Genomic DNA, 9,346 nt, shown 5'->3' with positions numbered 1-9,346 from the left:
GACATGAGGTTCATCCCGAGAGGGTGAGCCCTAGTCCCATATCCTAACACTCAGCTCGAGAGAGTGAGTGGGTTAAGGAGTAGGCTGGCGTTTATACGGCAAATGGGTGTCCGAGATAAACCCATTTGAAACGGGGTAAGTTGCCCGAGATGGAACTTATTTCCATCTAAAGCTTAGCCTAGTCACTATTATATTGCAACTTTCCTATCGAAATCATGTACCCAATGATTTATATCAATACATATTGCGGTCACACCCCAAGAACCTCTCTTCAAACTTGATTTTCTCTTTATTTTGTTGTTTTAGCTGCTTGTGACAAAACCCCATTTGATATTTGACACTTTGATGTCACGCACTTGAATTTACTTTATTTTTATTCAATAATTTCTCAAACTACAGCTAACTAGCACAAAATTCTAGCCTAACTACTATTTTCACTACCACTCCCTTGGGACACGACCCCAACCCTTGGTTGGGTTACTATATTATCGACGATAGTAGACACTCATACTGTAGGTTAGTGTCGTTGGTCACGATAAGCATCAAAATGGCACCGCTGCCGGGTAGTGGTGTTACGTGAAGATCTAGTTCTCATAGAGTTTTTTTTCTTTTTTGTGTAGTTTTTACTAATTTTACTTTTAATTTTGTTTTCTTTGTTTATTGTTTGTGTATGCAGGTCTTCTACCAAGAGCTAAAAGAAGGGCTGCCTCAAGAAAATGAGGTAAACCTTACTAATGGAACTTGAGTGAGGAGTTCAGTCGTGCCACGATGTTAAATAAAGCGCTTCTTGGGAGGCAACCCAAGGTCATAAATTTAGGATTTTACTTTTATAAATAATAGTGTGTTGATGTTGCAGATAAACCGAGAATACGTATATGATCTAACTAGATATAGAAATAGAAATTATCGAAAAAGACATGAAACAAGTCAAAAGGGGTAGGTATGGAAATACCTCACCCCACCCACAAAAGAAAATTAGTTGTCCTCAAATGCAACTACACAAAAAAAATCAATAAAAACAATAGAGAGGGAGAGAAAAAAATGATCTTGTCTACTCAGTCACTCCGTATGACACGGCATTAATGCCCGGGGTAACTCTCTGAGGATGGGCGTAAATTCCCGGTGTAGCATCAGTTGTGGCTCCACTGGGCCTGGCATAGGGGTGTCTCTCAATGAGGCCTGTCGTCATGTCTCGAGCATGGCACCCTCTAAGTCGGCCAGATCCTCATAAATAGCTGCATCTCGCTCCCCAAGATGCTCCTCATCGGTCTCAGCCTCATACCTAGCAGCAATAACATCCTCCATAATATTATCTTTGGTGGTAGCCAGAGGTACCTTAGCAAAAGCTGGAATCTCAGCACTCAGATCATCGTGGATATCCACTGTCCCAAATAGAGAAGTGAAGACTGTGGACTTAAGCTTGTCAACTTCCTTCCTCAGCTCAGAAACATTAGCTTACAAAGCCATAACCTCAATAGAAACACCGTGCCCTCTCTCAAAAACGTCAACTCTTGTTGAGAGGGCATCAATGGAAGCCTTGAGAGGAGTCAACACATCAGTAATAACTCTTTCAATCATCCAGGGCACCTCGGCCTCTATCCGGGAAGCCCGCACATCTGCAGAATGGGCTAGGTGCCCCATCTTGAGAAGCATAGCCTGAGTAATCGGAGTCCTGATCGCAGTGGTACCAGCAGCAGCTCTAGGGGGCAGGGAAGCAGCAAAAAAACTCGGGGCCTGGGAAGGAGTGGAAGTAGATGTACCTGAAGGCCCAAGGGCCGGAGTAGGCAAGGCTTCCTCTGCAGGTAAAGAATCAATATCAACCTCTAGGGATGTATCCACTAGAGCTGCTCTCATGCTATATGCCTCGTCCCGTGTGTACTCGACCTCTATGCACTAGATGTCGGTGGAGGATGTGGGTGTAATCTCAACATCTCTCTTCTCGTCACGAGGAACTCTAGCCCGATAGTATAATTGTGTAATGAGTACTGGAAATGGAAGGGCCGTCTGGCTTTGTTTGGCCCTCATGGCCATCTCCTGCTCTATAATCAACCCCATGTTCAGACTCTTCCTGGCTATGAGAGATCCGAGACAGGCCGCCTTTGGGTGGTGGAGAATGAATTCGTTCTGCGATGGCACAACATCTGATGAAATCAAACTAGTACCAGCCTTCTATGTTCAAATCCTTTTTCTCGATAGGTGCTCCGGCCTCAATCCACCTCAAGGTGGTCTCAGAAATGAGAGGAGTTAGCCAGCCCTTCAGGTCATCCAGAGTCTGTGAAGTAATCATCCTCTGGTACTCGTGCTCAAAACCTACAGCCTAATCAAACACAACATTGATATCATCGCTGCCGCATCTCACCATCCTCCCTCAGACTATCATAGACTCTACCGGTTTAAAGGCAGTGGCCTGCTTCTTTTCCTTTGCTACCAGGTCACTATAAGTCGTATAAAACTCCCGGACCCATGTAGGAATGTAAGGTCCACGGGGCCTGGTGAAGATCTCAAACCTGTGGAACTGGAGAGTGTCCCACAAATTTGGGTACCTGTCCACTACACCATCCGTGGAAAACCTCTTTTCTTTTAGAATGGTCCTCACACCCTCGACCTTTAATTTGTTGAATAATCGGAGAGGATGACCCTGTACTGGTGGTGCTGGAACAACCGTTTGTGCCAGAGCTTGCACTAAATATGCAGTAGGAGGGGTCGGCTCCTGAATCCTAGACGGGTCTTGGAGAGCTTTTGTACGATTCTCTGCTCGTCGGATCTGTAGTAATTGATCATCTTCAGGCTCAGATAATAAACCTTGATAATCAAAGGACTCCCCATCACTGCTAGAGTTGTGCTCTGGTCTTTCAAATACGAGCGCCTTGCCCTTGCCTTTTCCTCCCATAGGAGGTGCTTTCTTGCTCTTTATGGTGGAAGCAGTTGCTTCCTCGTTAATCACAATACCCCGTGCCCTTTATAAGGGTGGCATACCGCTCTCACCCAAATTTATTATAGCCATATCTGCAAAACATATCGAAAAGTGTTAAAAATTGTTCAAGAAAATTGCAGAAATCAAGTCGTAGAAAGAATCGCCGAACCAGTCGCTGAGTCGCTTAGGCGAGTCAGATCAGGCTTCCCGAAAGGACTAACTCAGAAAATTTCAAGAATGAAGGAATGTCAGCGAAGTTCAGGACCCTTCGGCGAATCCCTGACACCAATCGGCGAGCTTAAACTAGCCCGCCGAATATTACAGTGTATTTTAAGGATTAGGGCACAGAAAAGGCGATCTAAGAAACCTTTCGGTAAGTCACCGAGTGAACTCAGTGAGCTCAGGCTTCCCGCCGAAATTTACAGAACCAACAGAGCCAAAAGATGAAATTAAGGGCGATTAAAGAAGGACTTTGGTGAACCGCTAAACCATTCGACGAGCTTAACGCAGCTCGCTAAACGCCCCAACATGCCAATTTTTAATCCCATTTCCCAAAATCAAGTCCGTAGCCTCCGAATTCAAAATCAAGAAAACACACCATGCAATTAGTACAAGACCCATATGAACCATGCCCTCGGGGTACTCAGACTTCCCTCGATTTGGCAAAATTGGCCATTTGACGACTTTTGCTCTTAAGAATAATGTCAAACGCTCCATCATTGGGTAAATTACATCACGCGGCACAATTCAGGGTTACTCAAACTTCACCTAACTGCACCAAATACAACATAACCGCAACCCAATAATTTAGCACCATTTTTAACGTATAAAACATGCGAAATCGTCGATTTAAGCATATAGTCACAAGTTCAAACACATTACGGGTAATCCGACGCATAAAACACAATTAAACAATTACCCAAAACAATTCATCATATATTTACCTATTGCATTTGAGTTTAACCACTAAACGGAAGTACGGGGTTCGAAAAACCAACATGTCTGCCAAATTAAAAATTTGAAAACCTAGGCGACAAAGTATTCCAATTTCGAGTATGAGATCACACACAAAATGAGAATAAAATAGAAAAATAAGAAAGATTTAAAGTTCGGGTAAGAGTTCACGGGGTTAGAAATGAGAAAATATGAAAGATTTTGAAATTTTAATCGTTTGGCCTTTAAAATCTTTCAGTTTGCATCACCTTCTGCAAGTAAGTCGTCCACGCCGAACCACTCAAAGATGCATCGAGTGGAACTTTACCTCGCCGAGCACTACAGGACCTCCAAGGAATTTGGTGGTTCAAACGGCGGACAAAATCGGGCTCGTCGACCTGTTCAGCAAGTCACCGATTAGGCAATTAGCCCGCCAAGTTTTACAGACTTCCACTTCAGCCTTCGTGGGTCCAATGGCTTTCCAAGTCGGGCTCGCTGACCTCTTCGACTAGTCGCCGACTGGACTATTGGTTCACCTAACTGCCTATTTGCAAACACACTTCACTTTTCAACCTGCACAATAACCACCCGTTATTCAAAATCGAAACTTAAAGCATTAAAAACTTGGGTTGCCTCACAAGAATCGCTTTAGTTAACGTCGTGGCATGACAAAAGTACCCATTCAAGCTTCATTTTTAGGGTTTTCTATTGTGTCAGTAGGCAACCCCCCTTGTTGTCTTGGATTCAAATGTGAAGAAATTTGATCCATTTGGGTCTCCAACTGCTTAATAGAGACTGAGTGAGAGGTCACCATCTGATTGAGAGTCGAGAGATCCTCTTTCATCTCTTTCAAAACTTTGTTGTATTCTTCAACTTTTTTAAGAAACTGTGAGAGCATATCTTCTGTCTGGTTACCTTTAGACTCCTTGGGCTTTTGACGTTGATGGGTAGGAACATACCTATCCTTCTCCCCTTCTCTGTCCTTCCAAGTGGCGTTACTATCACGCCAATCTCTATCACGGCCTCTCCAGCCCTCATCTCTATTCCATCCTTGATTTCCACCCGGTCTTGGGTAGTTTGCACGATAACCTCCTCTTTGAATTGCTAGGAAGTTCACTTTCACATTGTAAAGCGCTTCTAACCTTGCTTCATCGGGGTTTACTCCACCAACACCCACAACATTAACACTTTTTGCACAAGCACCCATGACATTTTTAACCAAGATATCCAGTTGGGTCATCATTTTGGCCATGTTTTGGTCTCTCTCTCTTGATGTTTTTCGATATGCTCTTTTGTCATTTTGAAAGTGAGAGGAGAGACTTGGTCTTCATGAGTGCACCATACCCTGTTAATCTTGGTCATGCAATCAATGAGTTGGGATGCCACTACATATGGTTGTTGTATTATATCACCAGGTCCGAGTTGATCAGCTACTCCTTTGTTTACCGAATCGAGGCTCCTTTAGAAATGTTGCAGCAGCACATTATCGGGTAGTCCATGAGTTGGACATTGAAGAACCAACTTCTTAAACCTCAACCATCTCTCATGGATTTGCTCACCTTCCTAGCTAATGAAACCTTGGATATTATCCCTTAGGTCATCATCTTCGATGAGGGAAAGAATCACACTTGAAATGTTGTGGTTAGCTCTTCCCAAGAGGTGATAAAGTCCCTCGATAACTCAGCCAACCATTTAGTAGCTTCTCCTATCAAAGGGAACGGAAACAACCTGAGACAGACCGAATCCTGTGATTTGTTCTTAAATGAGAACGGTCCACAGACATCTACAAAATTCCTGATATTCTCATGGAGATCCTCATGAGCCAGCCCCCCAAATAATCATTTTCAATTGTAGGAGCTGAAGCATTGTGCTTGTGATGTGAAAAACAACATTTCCTTCAGCCGGAGGTAAATGAATAGCACTAACACCACCCACTTGGAGTGGGTCATTGACATTATTAAGGTTCCCAATGTCGTCTTGGTGGCCCACTTGGCTACCATTACTTCCGTTAACACTCATCCCTTCTTCTGTTTAACATAAGTAACACAAAACCAAAAATTAAAATAAGTAGATTCAACTATAATTACAAATATCACAATTCAACTTCAATAAGAGGCTTGAAGAGCCCTTCTCCATTGCAGTGCAAAATCACCGGAACCCTAGGATACTTTGTCGCCGGCAACCATGGGTATCTCTCGTGATTTGATGCACAAGAGACATGCCACTGGAGGCAAGAAGAAGGCATGGAGGAAGAAGCGAAAGTATGAGATGGGAAGACAGTTTGCAAATACAAAGCTGGTGCCTAATGCTAAGACTGTTAGGAGGATCAGGGTCCGAGGAGGCAATGTGAACGTGGCGTGCTTTGAGGTTGGACACTGGAAATTACTCTTGGGGTAGTGAAGTTGTTACTAGGAAGACCCGTTTATTGGATGTGGTCTACAACGCCTCAAACAATGAGTTGGTTAGAACACAAACTCTAGTGAAGAGTGCTATTGTGCAAGTTGATGCAGCTCCATTTAAGCAGTGGTATCTCCAGCATTACGGTGTTGAAATTGGTTGCAAGAAGAAGAGTGTTGCCAAGAAGGAAGGAGAGGAGGCTGCTGAGGCTGCTGCAGAGGAGAAGAAAAGTAACCATGTCCAAAGAAAGCTGGAAAAGCGTCAACAGGATCGCAAGATCAACCCACATGTTGAAGAGCAATTTGCTAGTGGTCGTCTATTGGCGGCAATCTCATCACGACCTGGCCAATGTGGCCGTGCTGATGGTTACATCTTGGAGGGTAAGGAACTGGAGTTTTATATGAAGAAGCTACAGAAAAAGAAAGGGAAGGGTGCAAGTGGTGCTACTGCTTAAGAGTTATAACTCAGCATCAGAAGTTTTATATGAGATTGCCTCTGTTATTACTCTCCATAGAATGGGAATTAAGAACATCCTTTAGCTATTATTAGAGTTTAAGATCATACTTTTTATTTTTGTAATGTGATGTCACATGATTTTGACAGGTTCATCTTACGTCACTAATGTTTTCTTCAGATACATTAAGATAAGTCTTGTGTCAGCTTTCAGATTTTACATTGTTGAGAACTTTGCATACTATGAGTTCAATTATTTTTTTGGTTTTCCGAAAAAAAAAAAAAAAAAAACTTCAATAAGAGAATTGCAAACAACACCACTCCCCGGCAGTGGCTCCATTTTGATAATTTGAGATTTTGTAAAGTTTATCAAATACACTTCATCCAATTCAAAGTGTAGACTGTCATTAAGCAATAGATAACCCAACAATTGAGTTGGAGTCAAATTCCACACGGAGCGGTACATGTTCAATTTCAATTAAGAAGTACGAATGTGATCTAACTAGATATGTGAATAGAAATTATCGAAAAATACATGAAAGAAGTCAAAAAGGTTAACACGAATGTCAGAATGGGGGGTTTTGGTATGCAATTATCAACTACAACGCAGTCACAAACAATTTGAAATAAGAATAAGGAGAGGAATTCTCGGGATGTGATAGATTATAGGGAAATTTTGATGTATGGGTGATTGAAACTACTAGTAAATAGCTAAGTGGATAGGATACACTATAAGGGAGATAGATTTTTCTTGAACAACTATCCCGAATCAGGTGATTTCTTTCGAACATCAACAAGCATAGCAATAAAGAGCAGCCCACACCTTAATTCATCCACTTTCTCGAACTAGATGGGTAGGATTGGGTTAAGGATTCACTCTCTCGAGCTGAACCCATTAACCCAATACCTACAAATCATTAATCAATAATCTTAATTCTAAAACCTCTCTCTCGAGCAAGTCAAGGATACCAAATTAGAACTGCATTTATAACTACAATTCATAAATTAAACCACAATTAATTATTAAACCCACTTAACTATAGCATTTAAACTAGTAATTAACAATACCTATAAACAAATTCAATCCATAATCACATGATCACACCCCAAGAATTGGGGTTTTTGTCAAATATCATAAAAGAGTAAAACCGGTTACCAAATCGATTAGCCATCAACTGGGTAAGAGTAATTTATTCTTTACAATGTTCCAATTTGCAGAAAAGTCAAAACCCACTTACAAAATCTCCAAATTGAATCTCCGAAATTCTTTAAGTTTACTGAGAAACTGTGAAAAACTCAAGAGAAAAGTGTTCTAGACTAATTCAGCTCTCTATATTAAATGTTCAAAATCTAATTTATAGTCGCAAAAAATAAGCCACGAAGGGCCATTAAGCGAGAAAAGTTGGTTTCACTGAACCACTTGGTGATCCACCCATTGCTCTTTTCTATCGCCTTTTTTGCCTTGGCCTTATGTATCCCCGTGTCCTGTAACTTTGGGTGATCTCTCTTTGCATCGCGGAACTGCTCGATGATTCGCCGACTGCCCATTTTCTTTCGCCGACTTGGTTTCTTCTTTCAGGGCAGGCACACTGGAACTTTAGGCGGTCAAAATTGCCACTCGACGATTCGCTAAGTGCCATTGGCGATCATCAGGCTCGCCTTTCTTTAGTTCTTCAGTTTGTTTTGTTCCTTTTTGCCTGTTATAGTCCTTTCTTTTCTCCTCAATTCATACACCTGAAAATCAAGGCTTTAACATCAGTTTCTGGCACAAATTAAGCATTTGAGGACACTAAATCTATATAAACAAAGCGCCAAATGAGTCCAAATCTCGGACTCATCAACACTCCCAACTTAAACTTTTGCTTGTCCTCAAGTAAAACTCAAGATCAACAGTTCAAAAAGGATGTCTCAAATAGTGTTGCATAAGACCTAACATAAATACACACAACAAGGTTCAACTTACTCATGCAATGATCAATTGTGCACTCAAAGATTCAAATTGTGACTCACCATTATCAAAGATGCTCAAGTTCACAATACTTGCTTCAAATGCTAGTTCAAGCTCAACAAAAGTGATCAAATGCTCTTACAACAAAGATTATTCCCTATAAACACAAAGTTCTTCAACAATTTATAGTTCCAGAATCACATACGACTCTCACACTCACAAAGATGAACATATGCATTACTTCACCCATAGACGTGCCCTAATTTTCCAATCAACATTCGTTTCAGCTCACTCAAGATCACAAAGGTCTTTTCAAGGCTTGTAACGGGGCTGAATGTAAAGGTATGGTCATTTAGTCTTAGTGGTTTCTACCTTCATGAAGTGTGGTCTGAACATCACTTTCTTCCTTTTCTTTAACATTCTGCTCATGCTCATAATCCACCCCATTATTCAACTTCAAATGAACTACCGGATACCCCATTTCTTTTGCAACTTCCACTACCTTATTTCACAATTTATTTATTTTATTTATTTATTTTATTTTATTTCTTTTTGTTTTTCTTTTGCTTTCTTCTTTTCTCTTCTTTTTTACATTGAGGGGTTCCATATTTTTCAAAACCATTCCTAAAGGGGGGATTTCTCACACTTCTTGATTTTTCTTCTCTTTTTACCACACCCCCAACTTAGGCTTTTGGACTAAG

At 41.4% G+C, this 9,346-nt stretch overlaps 1 pseudogene; it reads left to right on the top strand.

Annotated features, from left to right (window-relative positions):
• The first annotated feature begins 5,967 nt into the window (after positions 1-5,967).
• LOC102605052 (40S ribosomal protein S8-like) lies at positions 5,968-6,938 on the top strand (annotated as a pseudogene).
• The last annotated feature ends 2,408 nt before the right edge of the window (positions 6,939-9,346 follow it).

Source organism: Solanum tuberosum, unplaced genomic scaffold (genome assembly GCF_000226075.1).
Source record: "Solanum tuberosum cultivar DM 1-3 516 R44 unplaced genomic scaffold, SolTub_3.0 scf00071, whole genome shotgun sequence".
In the NCBI taxonomy this organism is placed as follows: Eukaryota; Viridiplantae; Streptophyta; class Magnoliopsida; order Solanales; family Solanaceae; genus Solanum; species Solanum tuberosum.
The sequence above is the reverse complement of the archived record's forward strand: the minus strand, read 5'-3'. Positions and strand labels throughout refer to the sequence as shown.